Genomic DNA, 14,434 nt, shown 5'->3' with positions numbered 1-14,434 from the left:
CATGAAAAAACTGAGCTTCAGAAAGGTTAAGAGTAACATAGATGATAAGAGCCTTGGGTGAAAAACTAAACCCACGGGGGCTGAAAGTTCAGCACTGTAATCCACCACGTCATGTTGCTTCCAAAGGATATACAAACTCTCTCCAAAACAGATTCCCAAGAAAATAGAAAGGTGAGATGAACAGTTTGCAGATTCTTTTTTTAGCCACGTACCTGTTTTGGGTTTTTTTTTTTTAACAGTTGACTGTAAACATGAGTCAATCTGTATGAATGAATGAATTTCAGGAAATGAAATCAGGGGTAGAATTAAGTCCTTTGAGATTAAATATATCACTGTAAACTTATTAGCTTCCTGTGTTCTTACCTAATCAAGAGAAGTTCGAAAGCATTGCTTCCCCAGGAGGTCCATTCTTCCCAAGTTATATCTGTGACTCATGGTCAGTCATTCTCTGAAATCCAGTCTTCTCATCCTCAAAGTAGTTCACAATCCCTTTAAAACAAACTCTCTCTTTATATATATCCTGAGGTTTATGGCTCCCAGTATGGAAAGCAAGGAGAACATTGGTAAGACTTCAGGTCTAACAGAGAGAACACTAAGAGAAAGGTGTCTTGCTATTCCAAAAACAGGACAAAAAGGAGACCACATTTCAATTTACCATCAAATATAATTCATTGTATCTCTACTTCTGTTCCCTGTTCTGGACAGCAATCTTCCTATCCTGGATATGCTTCAGCCTTCTAATAGGTACAGCCTAGTTTGAATCACCATTTCATGAAGGGCCTCAGCCATGCTCATTTCACCTTCCATCATCTCACTATCTATACTTATCTATCTCCCTCCCATTTCTATCTCAACTTCCATTCCTCTAGAATGCAAATTAATTGATAGTAGGATCATCTTGTTTGTTGCTGTTTGTATTTTCAGGACTTAGCATAGTGCCTGCATAGTAAATGTTTAATCAATGTTGTGCCTCTCAGTCAACTAGGGTTCTAGCTACCATGCTTTTTTTGTCCTTCAACAATGAATTAAATGACAAGGCTCTTGTGAAACTGAAAAACTTAAGTATCACATGAAAAGCACTTAAGGGGGTGGATGCAGTGCTGGGCCATTCTGCCCAACTAACCAATCATCACCTTGTGACTGTGGTTCATTTTCTCCAGTACTCTTGTTAGTAGAGTTCTCCAGATCAGTTGTTTCTTTTTCTGGTGAGATAGTTCACTTTCTCTTCTATTATTTTCATTCTTTTGATTTTTAAAATGATTTCTTGGTATCTTAGAGCATCATTAACTTCCCTTGGCCCAATTCTACTTTTCAAGGAATTATCTTCCTCATGCTTTTGACTCTCTATTTCAAGTTGGTTGAAACTATCTTTTCATAATTTCCTGATTAGCCTTTTCCAGAAATATTCTCAAAATCTTTCCAGTTTGGCAGTATCTGCCCAAGCTTGGGTTCTAAAGACATAGCTTTTCAGAACCCAGGATCACCTCCACACCACAAGGAAGGATTGGAATAACTCTTCAGAAAGTTTTTAAAAACTGAAAACTTAAGTATCACATGAAAAGCACTTAAGGGGGTGGATGCAGTGCTGGGCCATTCTGCCCAACTAACCAATCATCACCTTGTGACTGTGGTTCATTTTCTCCAGTACTCTTGTTAGTAGAGTTCTCCAGATCAGTTGTTTCTTTTTCTGGTGAGATAGTTCACTTTCTCTTCTATTATTTTCATTCTTTTGATTTTTAAAATGATTTCTTGGTATCTTAGAGCATCATTAACTTCCCTTGGCCCAATTCTACTTTTCAAGGAATTATCTTCCTCATGCTTTTGACTCTCTATTTCAAGTTGGTTGAAACTATCTTTTCATAATTTCCTGATTAGCCTTTTCCAGAAATATTCTCAAAATCTTTCCAGTTTGGCAGTATCTGCCCAAGCTTGGGTTCTAAAGACATAGCTTTTCAGAACCCAGGATCACCTCCACACCACAAGGAAGGATTGGAATAACTCTTCAGAAAGTTTTTAAAAACTGAAAACTTAAAGTTAGGTTTTCATAAAATAACATCATCCTGTGTCAGCTTGCTAGAAACCCGCACATTTACATAGTCTGAAATTTACTTCAATAGGGCATCATGATTTATTGAAAATTCTCAACCAATATCAAATAAGAGATAATTTTTGTTTTGGACTTTGAGCTGAAAATATCTTATAAGGTTCTCTGCCTAAGAACTATAGAGTTAATATAATTGAACTTCTCTTTTAATAACTTAGGATTCTACAGTGTTAAGTCCTCATTCTGAATATTAAAAATGAGAATAAAAAAAATCTTATGGGCAGAACTCATTCATTTGAATCCTGGTCCTGTTGTTTTTAATTGTTGCACTATATCCTAGCTTTCAGTTTGTTTTGTGACACTCTTACAAGTATCATTTATTGCTACCTCTCTCACAAATTGTTTTGCCTACCTGAAGAATGAACTGGACTGTCAATAAGAAATTGCAGAGTTTCTTTAATGTCCCCAAAATTCTCTTTGAAATGAAGATTTATCTTATTACACCAATATTCTACAGTGTATTTTATAGCTGTGAATCATAAAGCACTAGTCTTCAAAAAGTTAAAATTGAATATCATTCAGCTGGCAAAGAGGTACACAGTGGATGTAAATAGGTTTCAACATATAACTGATGAGAAACCATGAAGGACAAGGGAAAAGACGAGTAAGCTCCAGCTCTTCTCTCAGGGCCAGCTTAGCTACATCTGCTTTTATGGGTTTGTGGATAGCCTTTCTTTTCTGTTATTTGCTCAAATTCCCACTGGCTATATCCCTCCCATTTGCTAAGGACCAGTGACTATCATTCTCAAATCTATTTAATCAGTTACCATTAGATTCCCTTTCATAAAAGGATATTTAGTCCAAAAAACAAACAATATCTCAGGATAATAATCTTTCCTCCTCCATTCCATGCTAGTCTAGTATGTGAGGGAAAGAATGAGGCTGAAAATTTAGCTCACAGTTACTGCATTCTGTTGATCCTACCAATTTCATGTCCAGATATGGTATAACTGCTGAATAGCCTGGGTTTCAACTACTGCTGAGCTGGGTTTATGAAGGTTACTTCCAGAAATCACTTCTTGTTCCTCGTGGAATTATTACTATGCCCCTGCAAAACCCAGATTTAGAACAGTAGGATGCTAAGGAGTCCTGTGGACTTTTTTTAATTCAAAGATCATAAGCTACATTCCCTCCAGCTATCAACAAGTTTTCCCAAAGGTGCTAAGGCAAAAATGAGCCTTTTTGAATGCCTGAAGACAAAGAGCTACATACTTTAGTTGACCAGATCAAGTTATAAAAAGTCTACACAAGTTCTATAGTCATCTTTTCAAGGCATTTTCATTGCACATTTCAAAGGTCTTATAAGCAGTTCCCTGTCCATGAAGAGATCTTCCAAATGGAGACCACATGAGAGTCATTTTAGGCATAAGTCAGACTACAGTTACAAATGTAAGTTAATTACAGTGTATAGAAGCAGGAGAAATTGTACACAGGAACAGTAACATTGTGTGATGATCAAATATGATTGACTTGGTTCTTCTCAGCAATATAATGATCCAAAATAATTCCAAAAGATTAATAATGGAAATGCTATCCATGTTCAGAGAAAGAGTTATGAAATCTGAATGCAGATTGAAGCATATTATTCTCATTTTATTTTTTCATGGCTTTCTGCAAACTGTAATTTTTATAAACTGTTTCTTCTTTCACATTATGACTAAGATGGAAATATGTTTTACATAGTTATGCAGCTATAACCTATATCAAATTGCTTACCATTTTAGGAAGAGGGAAAAAAAGGAGAAAGAAAATTTGGAACTCAAAATTTTATTTAAAAAAAATAAATGTTAGAAATTTTCTTTACATATAGTTGGAAAAGATCCTACAAAAATGTAAGTTAAAAATAAGAACAGTCACATAGAGAAAGTAAGGGATAACTGCTATTGTAATCAATATCCATAAAGACTCTGAGGAGTTTGGGTTTATCCCAGAGTGATGATATTATCAAAAGACCAGAATGTCTGGGGTGTGGTTTGTGATGTCAGAGGATGACAGTGGACTCACATACCCATTTGATGTTCCTAAGTATAATTTATAAAGTTATATTATTTGATCCAAAAGAAAGTCAGACTCTGAGTAAACTGAAAAACCAATGAAAGCCCAAGAAAATATCTTTTAAAAAATAACCAGTTTAAATTTAATAGTTTAATTTGCTTAATTGTTTTTTCTTTCTAACAGGGAATGGTTCAATATGGGTGGAAAGGATAGAAAATGATTGTGGCATGAAGAATAAAAAGGCATCAATAAGACAAAATATTTCTGTAATATCTAAAACTCAAATTACCAACATAATGAAAGTCACAATAATTTTTCAGCCATGACAATATTACATAGACTGTGTTCATGATACACAGTGATTTTCCTGGAAGCCAGTTATAAACCTCGGATGGATCAGAATTTTTTCAGGAAAATGTATAACTTATCCTTGACACGCATAGAAGCTGTAACTACAAATGTTTCTAATGAGTAATTATACCTTTTAAAATGAAGGTATATATACCATACATTGGGAGGGGATCAATAGCATGGCATGTTATACAATAGAAAGAAATAATCTAATGGCAGGCCCTTAGGATTTGTAGACCACAGAGTTACAATGGAATAATGAATGGATATAAAATAATGTGCATACACTCAACTAATGATAAAATATAATAGCTAGTACTTATATAGTACTGTGCTAAGCACTTTATAATTATTACTTAATAATCAAGACAACTCTACGAGGAAGTACTATTTTTATCCCCATTTTACAAATAAGAAAATTGTGGTAAATACAGTTTAATGACTTGCCAGGGATCACAGTTCCTAAGTGAATGAGCACAGTTTTAATCTTAGGACATCCCGACTCCAGACCAAGCCCTCTGTACCACCTATCTACTACACCATCCACTGCTGTACCACCTAAGTGCTCCAACTTTCTTAAGGTTCATAACTAGAGCCTCCTTGTAATCTCCTTGTAAGATAGGGATAGGAGAAAAAAAGAATGGACACTCTGAAAAGGAGATATTAAATCCTACTTCTCAACATGTCATCTTCCACAAAACACAATGATATTAGTCTTACTCCCTAAAAACTCCAAATTAGATATATATTCATAAATCCAAGAGTAATGGAGATAGAGTTAATAGAACAGATTAGCTATGAGGTATAAGGGAGAGAAAAATCAAAGATGATTCTGAAGTTCCTAGGCTGGATGACTAAGAAATGGTAGTATCTGCAAAAGAAACAAAGAAATATGAAGAAGTGATTTTCACAAAGGGACAAGACCAAAGTGGTTCAGTGACAGAAATATAAAAAAATTTCTTTAAGTCACTGATGGGAAGAAAATTGTGCTTTGGAATTAGAGATAGCTTTCTCCCAGAGATGCAAAGGAGAAAATCCTTTACTATCACATTCCTATGCTCATTGTGACATTCTTTAAGTCAGACAAGTACAGGAAGCTTGGTTAAATCCTCTCTCTCTCTCTCTCTCTCCAACTGCATTCATTTGTTTTTTCAGGATTCTCAAATGCTTTCCCTAGAAGGCTAATCTTCCCCCTATCTTTCTCTCATATCATCATATTATGTTGAATCTTGAACAATAGTTCGACATTGTATTTTGACCTTCTTAAAGAATTTCAGGTGCACATTTCCTGTAAGTATTTGGGTGAAATAAAAGACATAAAATAAATTAATGTCTGCTTCAGAAACCTTGAGGACACTCTTTTCTTTAAATTAATAGGAATGAAATAAAAAGAAAACAAGATACAGTCTGACATAGTGAAAAGAGTGTTGGATTTGAAGTAAGAGAACCTGAGTTAAAATCTGTAATCTGCCTACTTATTCCCTGATGGGGACCAGACCATCAGACCCACTTGTCCTAGGCCACTGCTGTTGCTTATGTCAGGACACCTTTTTTTTCCTCTCAGGTCTGTTGTAGTAGGCAAGAGCAGTAAAAGACCATGAAAAAATAGCTATTGTTGTTGCTCAGTCGTGCCCAACTCTTCCTGGTCTTGATGTTTTAGGCCTCCTTAGAGAATAGTCTATATAAAAGTCACCCTCTAAGTATGGCTTTTCTTCCCTGGCTGCTCTTTCTGAGCCATTCCTAGGCTAGGCTCTAAGGTTCCATTACACTCTTTTAGCAAAGGCAATTCCTCTAAGCCCTAGAGCTTCAGAAATATTTGGCTTTGCATTGTTAACTGGAATCTAAGGGGAGAAGACTTTCATAAATGACAGCACAACTCAATCTCATTTTCCCAGCCAACTCAAACACCAGAGGATTCTTCTTCCTCCAAGCAGCAATCCCACTGCAAAACTGTTATTTCAATAAACTGTAAGCATCAAAACTTTCCTACGAATTGTTCAACTTCTATCAGTATTTAGATCCATTCTGCATATACCCTTGATCCTATGCCCCACTTTCTTTACTAGGAGATAGTTCCCACTATCAGCTCCCCTCCTTTCTATCTTCTGTCTTTTTCTATTTGCTAGTTCTTTTCTCTGCTACATATAAAGATACCAAATCTCCTTGTCCTTAAAACACCCCAACAAAATAGAAGAGCAATGCATGGTCTAAACTCTTTCTCAGCTCTCAACTTGACTACTTTTATATGGCCTTTGCATTCAGTTAGGCTTAGATGAGTTTGGCTCCATTTAAGCAGCAGGGAGCACACAATTTGAGTCCTTTGCTCTACTTCCATTTCTGCTCTCCCTTTGTAGCCTCCTTTTCAACTTGTTTAGTTCTCATTGAACAAACTTTTTTTCCAACGCTCAATATCCAAATGTCTGGCTCCTTTATTCAGATCTCCTTCAATCTGACATCACCACTCCTAATATTTCACTCAAGATCTATCCACCCTTTCCACTGTGTTCTCTGGAATGTCTTTTCCCAAGCCAAAGACAACAAACATTTTATTTTAAATTTTTGCCTTTTTCATTCTTCCATCTTCTTGAAGTTACTGAGACCTGGATCACTGCTGATGATATAAGCATCCCTAGCTACCTTTCCCAGAATTGCTTGCTTTTTTACTCATAACCAGTGACTCATTATCATTGTTGAGGAATCAGAATACTCCTTGTACTCTCACTCAGGCCCTACTCTTAGTGCCTCATTCATAGTAAGTTTAATAAAATGGCAAGTTTAATAAAAACTTATTTTCTCAACTTGATTTGGCTTGACTCCACTTCTGTTTTCTGTCCTGTCTCAAAATAGGACAAGGTACTATTATGCCCTTTTAGCAAAGGCAATTCCTCTAATTCCCAGATCTTCAGCAATATTTGGCTTTGTACTCACTTATCATTATTAAAGAATTAGAATATTCCTTATTCTTCCACTCAGAACTTAGCTTGGCACCAAAAGTATTTCTTTTCTCAACTTAATTTGGCTTGTCTGCTCTTCTGTTGTTTCAGAACAGGATATGTTCTGAGGCGGGGAATTCACCTATCTAGGTTGAGGAACCAAAAGTCATATTTCTGTCAACTATGTACAATTATTCCAAGTCACCAAAAAATTCCCATACCCCTATTAGACATTAGTAAATAAGATGTTTTGGCCATCTTTAAGTCTTTAATATTTCCTTTAAATACATTTCTCTGAGGGATTGTTTCTCAGAAGCTCTCTTAGTTCTATCCATATTTCTGCCCATTTCCACAAATCAAAGTATCCAAATCCAAAAGAAGCTATAATCTTTTCTTAAGTCATGTACCCACCTTGTTTTATTTTTGTATTCACAGACTGCTAAAACCCAATCACATTTTTCAATTATTATCTACTGCCTACAGTCCTATTCATGTGCTGCTAAGCAAAGCTGGAGAAAATAACACAACTGTAACTTCTAGAAATTTATGTTCTCTGGTCTTGAATGGGCCTTCATTGCAACAAAGCAATCTTTTGCTCCTCCATAAATGAGTCTATTCTACTTTCTAAAATAGGGTTAAATTTTTTTTCATTCACTAACCCCTTTCATCCAAGAAATTTTTACATGACCTCAAATATTTAGGTGTATAAAATAGGTATGAAAATAAACATTATCTCATAATAAATCATAAAGAAATGTATTTTAAAACAATTCTTTGGTATACATATAAGTTTACCATTTATCAAAGATAAATTTACATACTGAGATGAAAGTGCTTGTATGTTTTTACATAAAGAATTAAATCTGGAATAAGAACTCACAATTGGCAAAAATTTCTGGGAAAACTGAAAAATAATATGTCAGAAAATTAGTATAGATCTACATCCCAAACTCCATACTAAAGTCATGTGAAATAAGTACATGGTTTGGGCATAAAGGATGGTACCATAGCAAATTAGGAGAACAAGGGATAATTTACTTATTAGATCTTTGGAGAAGGGAGGAATTTGTGACCAAAGAAGAACTAGAGAACATTATGAAATCAAAATGGACAACTTTAATTACATTGAATTAAAAAAGATTTTGCACAAACACAACTTTCAGAAACAACATTAAAAAGAAAATGCAAAGCTGGGGAAAAAATCTTTATAGACAGTATTTCTGATAAAAATCTCATTTCTACAATATATAAAGAACTGTGTCAAACTTATAAGAATACAAGTCATTCTCCAATTGATAAATGGTCAAAGGATACGAACAGATAATTTTCAGATGGTAAAATTAAAGCCATTTATAGTTATATGAAAAATACTCTACGCCATTATTGATTAGATAAATGCAGATTAAAACAACTCTGAGGTACTACACCTCACACCTCTCAGGTTGTCTGAGACGACAGGAAAAGATAATGATTAAGAAAAAGATAATAATTAATGTTGGAGAGGATATGGGAAAACTGAGACACTGATGCATTGTTGGTAGAGGGGTGAAACAATTCAACCATTCTGGAGAGCAATCTGGAATTATGCCCAAAGGACTATAAAACTGTGCATATCTTTTGACCCAGCAGTGCCATTACTGGGTCTCTATCCTAAGGAAATCATAAAAGAAGGAAAAAGACCTACATGGGCAAAAATGTTTGTAGCAGCTCTTTTTATGATAGCAAAGAATTAGAAAAGGAGTGGATGCCCATCAATTGAAGAATGGCTGAACAAGCTGTGGTACATGAAGGTAATGGAATATGATTGTACTATTAAAAATGATGAACAAACTGACTATAGAAAGGCCTGGAAAAATTTACATGAACTGATGCTGAATGAAACAAACAGAACTAGGAATACATTGTACACGATAACAAGAAGAATATATAATGATCAACTATGAAAAGCTTGGTCCTTCTCAATGGTTCAGTGATCTAAAGCAATACTCATAGACTTTGGTTTGTTTGTTTGTTTTGGGGAGGAGATTAATTAAAGCTTTTTATTGATAAAACACATGCATGGGTAGATGCCAGGTAGTCCTCAATACATATTAAATATGTTAAAATATATATTAAATCCAATATACATATACATATTAATATATTTATCTTGCTGCACAAGAAAAATCTGATCAAGAAGAAAAAACTGGGAAAGAAAAGCAAACATCAATGGAAAGAATAAGAATGCTATGTTGTGATCCACACTCAATTCCCACAGTTCTCTCTCAGGGGGAGCTCTCTTCATTACTGAACAATTGGAACTGGTTTGGATCCTCTCACTGTTGAAGAGAGCCACTTCCATCAGAATTGATCATCATACAGTATCGTTGTTGAAGTGTATAATGATCTCCTGGTTCTGCTCATTTCACTTAACATCAGTTCATGTCATTTAAGTCTCTCTAGGCCTTTCTGAAATCATCCTCCTGGTTGTTTCTTATGGAACAATAATATTCCATAACATTCATATACCACAATTTATTCAGCCATTCTCCCATTGATGGGCATCCACTCAGTTTCCAGTTTCTTGCCAATACAAAGAGGACTGCTCCAAACATTTTTGCACATGTGAGTACCTTTTCCTCCTTTAAGATCTCTTTGGGATATAAGCCCAGTAGAAACATTGCTGGTTCAAAGAGTATGCACAGTTTGAGCAACTTTTTGAGTATAGTTCCAAATTGCTCTCCAGAATGGTTGGATTCGTTCACAATTCCACACAACAATGCATCAGTGTCCCAAGTTTTCCACATCCCTTCCAACATTTGTCATTATTTTTTCCTGTCATCTTAACCAATCTGACAGGTGTGTAGTGATTTTTCAGAGTTGTCTTAATTTGCATTTCTCTGATCAATAGTGATTTGGAACACTCTTTCATATGACTACAAATAGTTTCAATTTCTTCATCTGAAAATTGTCTGTTCATATCCTTTGACCATTTACCAATTGGAGAATGGTTTGAATTCTTATAAAGTTGAATCAATTCTTTATATATTTTAGAAATGAGGCCTTTAGCAGAACCTTTGAATGAAAAATGTTTTCCCAGTTTTTTCTTTCCTTCTAATCTTGTCTGAATTGGTTTTGTTTACATGAAAATGTTTTAACTTAATATAATCAAAATTATCTATTTTGTGATCAATAATGATCTCTAGATCTTTATTGGTCACAAATTTCCCCATAAACTTTGGACAGAAAATGCCATCTTTATCTATAAAAAAAATAAGACTAAATGTGAATCAACACATGTTATGTTCACTTCTTTTTTTCTGTTTTTTATTTCTCCCACAGTTTTTTTTCCCTTTTGCTCTGATTTTTCTTTCCCAACATGATTAATAAAACAATGTTTATTAAAAATAAATAAACTCATTACAATAAAAAAGAATTAAATCTTGGTGAAATATTTGATACCTCTTACTGTTGCCAAATTTTTTGTAACCCACACATTTAGTTACCCAACAACATATGGGATTCTATCCCACAATTTGAGAAGCTTTGCTTCACAAAAGATGCTTTAAATCCTCTCCCAACTTATCAGCAAAAGTCCTCACCTCATACTTTACCAAGAAAATCAAGATCACTATCCATGAATACTGGTTCTCCCCTCCTGTTTATATCACAATTATTTGACATCATTTCTCATCAGACTTTATCTGAGTCTTTATTCAAGACTCTGATAGAGATCTTCTCATCCCCAAGACAAACAATTCTGCATATATCCTTAATCCTGTCCCCTTACTGTCTTTACCAGCAAATTGTTCCCACTGTCATCTCCCCTCATGTTCTAATATTCAATCTCTTCCTATTTACTAGTTCTTTCTCAGCTACCTGTAAAGATGTCAGATGCCCTTGTCCTTAAAACACCCTCACAATATTTCAACATCCTGGATATCATTCCACATCTCTACTCTAAGTCAAATTCCTTTAAAAATCCATCTATATTAGTGTTCAGGGATCTCTTAATTGACAATTCTGATTCCTTTTTCTCAATCTTTATCCTTCTTGGCCTTTCTGTAATATTTGATAGTTGTGATCACCTTCTACTCCTGAATACGCTCTCTTCTCTAGGATTCTATGACACCATTCTCTCTAGGCTCCCTTCCTTCTTAGTTATCTTTTATGTCACACTCAAAGCTCAGTCCTGTGTCATTGTCTCTTTTCTCTCTGTTTTCTCTCACTCAGTGACTTTATCATCTCTCATTGGTTCAATTATAATTTCTATTTTTAAAAATTCCCACATCTACATATCCAGTCTCAGTCTTTCTCCTGAGCTCCTGAGTTCTTATCAAATATTACTTGTTGTCTATTACTCATTTAAAGTATATGTTTCAAAGACTTCCTAAACTCAAAATGTCCAAAATAAAATCTTCTTCCAAAATCCCAGATCTTACTGTCTTCTCTGGGATTGAGTTTCTTCTTCTTAAAAAATGAAGATGTTAAAAAATAGATGACCTCTAAGTTTCCTTCTAGCCATAAATCTGTGATTTTATGACCCTATAGCCTGTTTCTTTTTTCTTTTTTTTTCCTTTCTTTTTTGGACCATGATGACAAACAAAGTAATGGAAAGAAGATCATTCATAAAATGTGCCTTTAAAGACTGTTTTATTTCAAGTTATTGAAATAGCACAGTATAGTCAAAAATCAAATTGATTTACTTAGAAGACTGAATTTTGAGTTGCAGCTCTAACATTCATTCTGTGAACTTGCACAAATCACTTAACCTTTGCATGACTTGGTTTTCACACATGCATAATGTCAACTAGTTTATCTTTGTAAAAGTCAGACTAATAAAGTACAAGCTGTTCAAAGACCATTTCATAATCCACAAAATGAGACATATATATATAGATAGATAGATAGATAGATGTATAGATATATAGTCTTTATATCCCCAGCACCTAGCACAGTGCCAGACACCTAGTGAGTGCTTGCTGAACAAATGCTTGCTGAATTGCAATCAGTTGCTGAATCATTTAACTCCTATCAATGATTCTCTTAAGCAATATATAAAATGTATAATTGGAAGAATTTATACTGGTTAAGATTCAATTTGAACCTGGTTAAATTCAAATTTAATTCAATTCTCACTTGCTCACCAAGAAAGGCAAATAGGTAATTTTTCTCCAGAGAAACGGAAATGGGAGAGATGAAAAAATTCAAGGACTAGTGTAGAATAGTGAATCCTAAAATTTCAACCATTTTTCTGACAGTTGTCTAGGTAAGAACTGGCTGATAGATTTTAGAAAAGGAGGGAATCATTTGTTAAGCTTGAGGGTTGTATTCACTCAAAATAAAAATCCAACATCTAAGAGATTTGCCTCTCACAAGCAAGGAGCCAAGGTCAGTGTGAATTGACAGTACTCAGCTGAACAGACCTGTGAAACAGGACTCCATCCTGCCTGCAAGTTGGAGCAGCTGCAGAGTTCTTTTATTCATGACCAAATGTTTCCAGAATGATTAAACTGGCATTGCAAATGTGCAATCTATATCCACTGAGTGACAAGGATTAAGTGAGATTCAGATTAAAATGCTAAGTGAGTAGGTACCAAGATCAAACCAGATATGTAGTTAACACTAGGAAAATACATGCTGGAGGAGAAGTGTAAAAACAACTATCTGGAGGAAAAACTCAGACTAACAAATTGTAGGAGAGGAAGTGTCTTGAATTGTAAGTGAGCCAGCAGGGACTGAAACAACAGTTCTAATGGCAAAATTGATAGGCAAGATTCTGAAGGGGAAAAATGCACCTGGGCAATTTAACTAACATGAAAATCTATAGTATGTTTGTTTGGCTCAAAAGAAAGATAGAGCTAATAGTGACAATGCCCATTATTGAGCAATCTGTTTGAAAAGAAGATTCAAAACAACAAAGAATCAGTAGAGAACTTGAAAAACATTATCAAATAGATTTACAACTAGCTTTGTCTTCCAAAGGTCTGGCAGTTAATTGATAGCTATAACCATCAGCATAATTTATACAAATGCATGCACGTATGGAAATGAAGGAATTAGATGGGAAATTACTAATTTCTACTATCATTCACCTATATGATTAGATAAACCCAAAGCTGAAATCTATGGATATCTTTTTCCTAGCTAGAATGCTACTTAGCTGAAATTAAAAAATGGTAATTTCCTATTTCACAATGAGTAAATATTAGCTGAGTAGTTTCATATCTCAGCAGGGCATAGGGAAATCTTGTGTCATTTTAAAAGATTTAAAATCACTAGACAAGTTGCATCTTAGAATTCCTGTCATGTAGTCCAAGTCTGTATATAGGGAAATAAGAACACCTAAAAGTTGGTGACATTTTAAATGGCCTGGGAAGCTACTGGATAATTATGCTATTCAAACAGACACCTCTGAGTCCCCATGGCCATCTGTTCTCACTCCTGCCAAGCAACCTTTGTCTCTAGATATTCCCTAATATAAGTTCATCTAAGTTGTGGCTTAGCCTATCTGCCTTGTAGATTTTCAAGGTGAAGGAAAAAGAACATCCTGATATCCATGGAAATCTTCCCTATCCTTCTGATACCAAGGGATATTTTTTTCCTGGAAGTTTTCTCTCAAAAAAAAAATATATATATATACCAGTCTTAGGCTTAAGAGAAATTCATGGTCTTCCCAGAAAGAATTTAAGATATCTATAAAGGCTATGTTATTAATAACTGCCATTATAAAATCATATTGAAGTTATAGAACAAATTAAATGCATTTTAATTTTATCTTTATGACAGGTTAGTGAAGTAGGTAGTGAAATGATTAGCGGATTAGAATATAGTAAAATAAAGTTTTATAGCTGGAATAGTCCTGAAGTTCCCTATTTCATTCATATTCATATTTTACAGATGAGGTAACTGAGTAAGGTTAAGTGACTTGACCGTGGATCGAAGATACATAACAAGTTTGAACATTCTCATTTTATGCAAGAGAAGAGCTTGTTTTAAGTCAGAAATCAACCACTGTGTTCTAACACAAAGCCCTTTCAAATGAGAGAGGACAGAGAAAGATACAAAAGGA

The 14,434-nt window shown here is 34.6% G+C and overlaps 1 long non-coding RNA gene across 2 annotated transcripts in view; it reads right to left on the bottom strand.

Annotated features, from left to right (window-relative positions):
- LOC127544116 (uncharacterized) overlaps positions 1 to 14,434 on the bottom strand; it is a 276,661-nt gene that overhangs the window by 220,094 nt on the left and 42,133 nt on the right. The window lies entirely within an intron of this gene.

This window comes from Antechinus flavipes, chromosome 1 (genome assembly GCF_016432865.1).
Source record: "Antechinus flavipes isolate AdamAnt ecotype Samford, QLD, Australia chromosome 1, AdamAnt_v2, whole genome shotgun sequence".
Lineage (NCBI taxonomy): Eukaryota > Metazoa > Chordata > Mammalia > Dasyuromorphia > Dasyuridae > Antechinus > Antechinus flavipes.
This window is presented reverse-complemented; position numbering and strand designations above follow the sequence as displayed.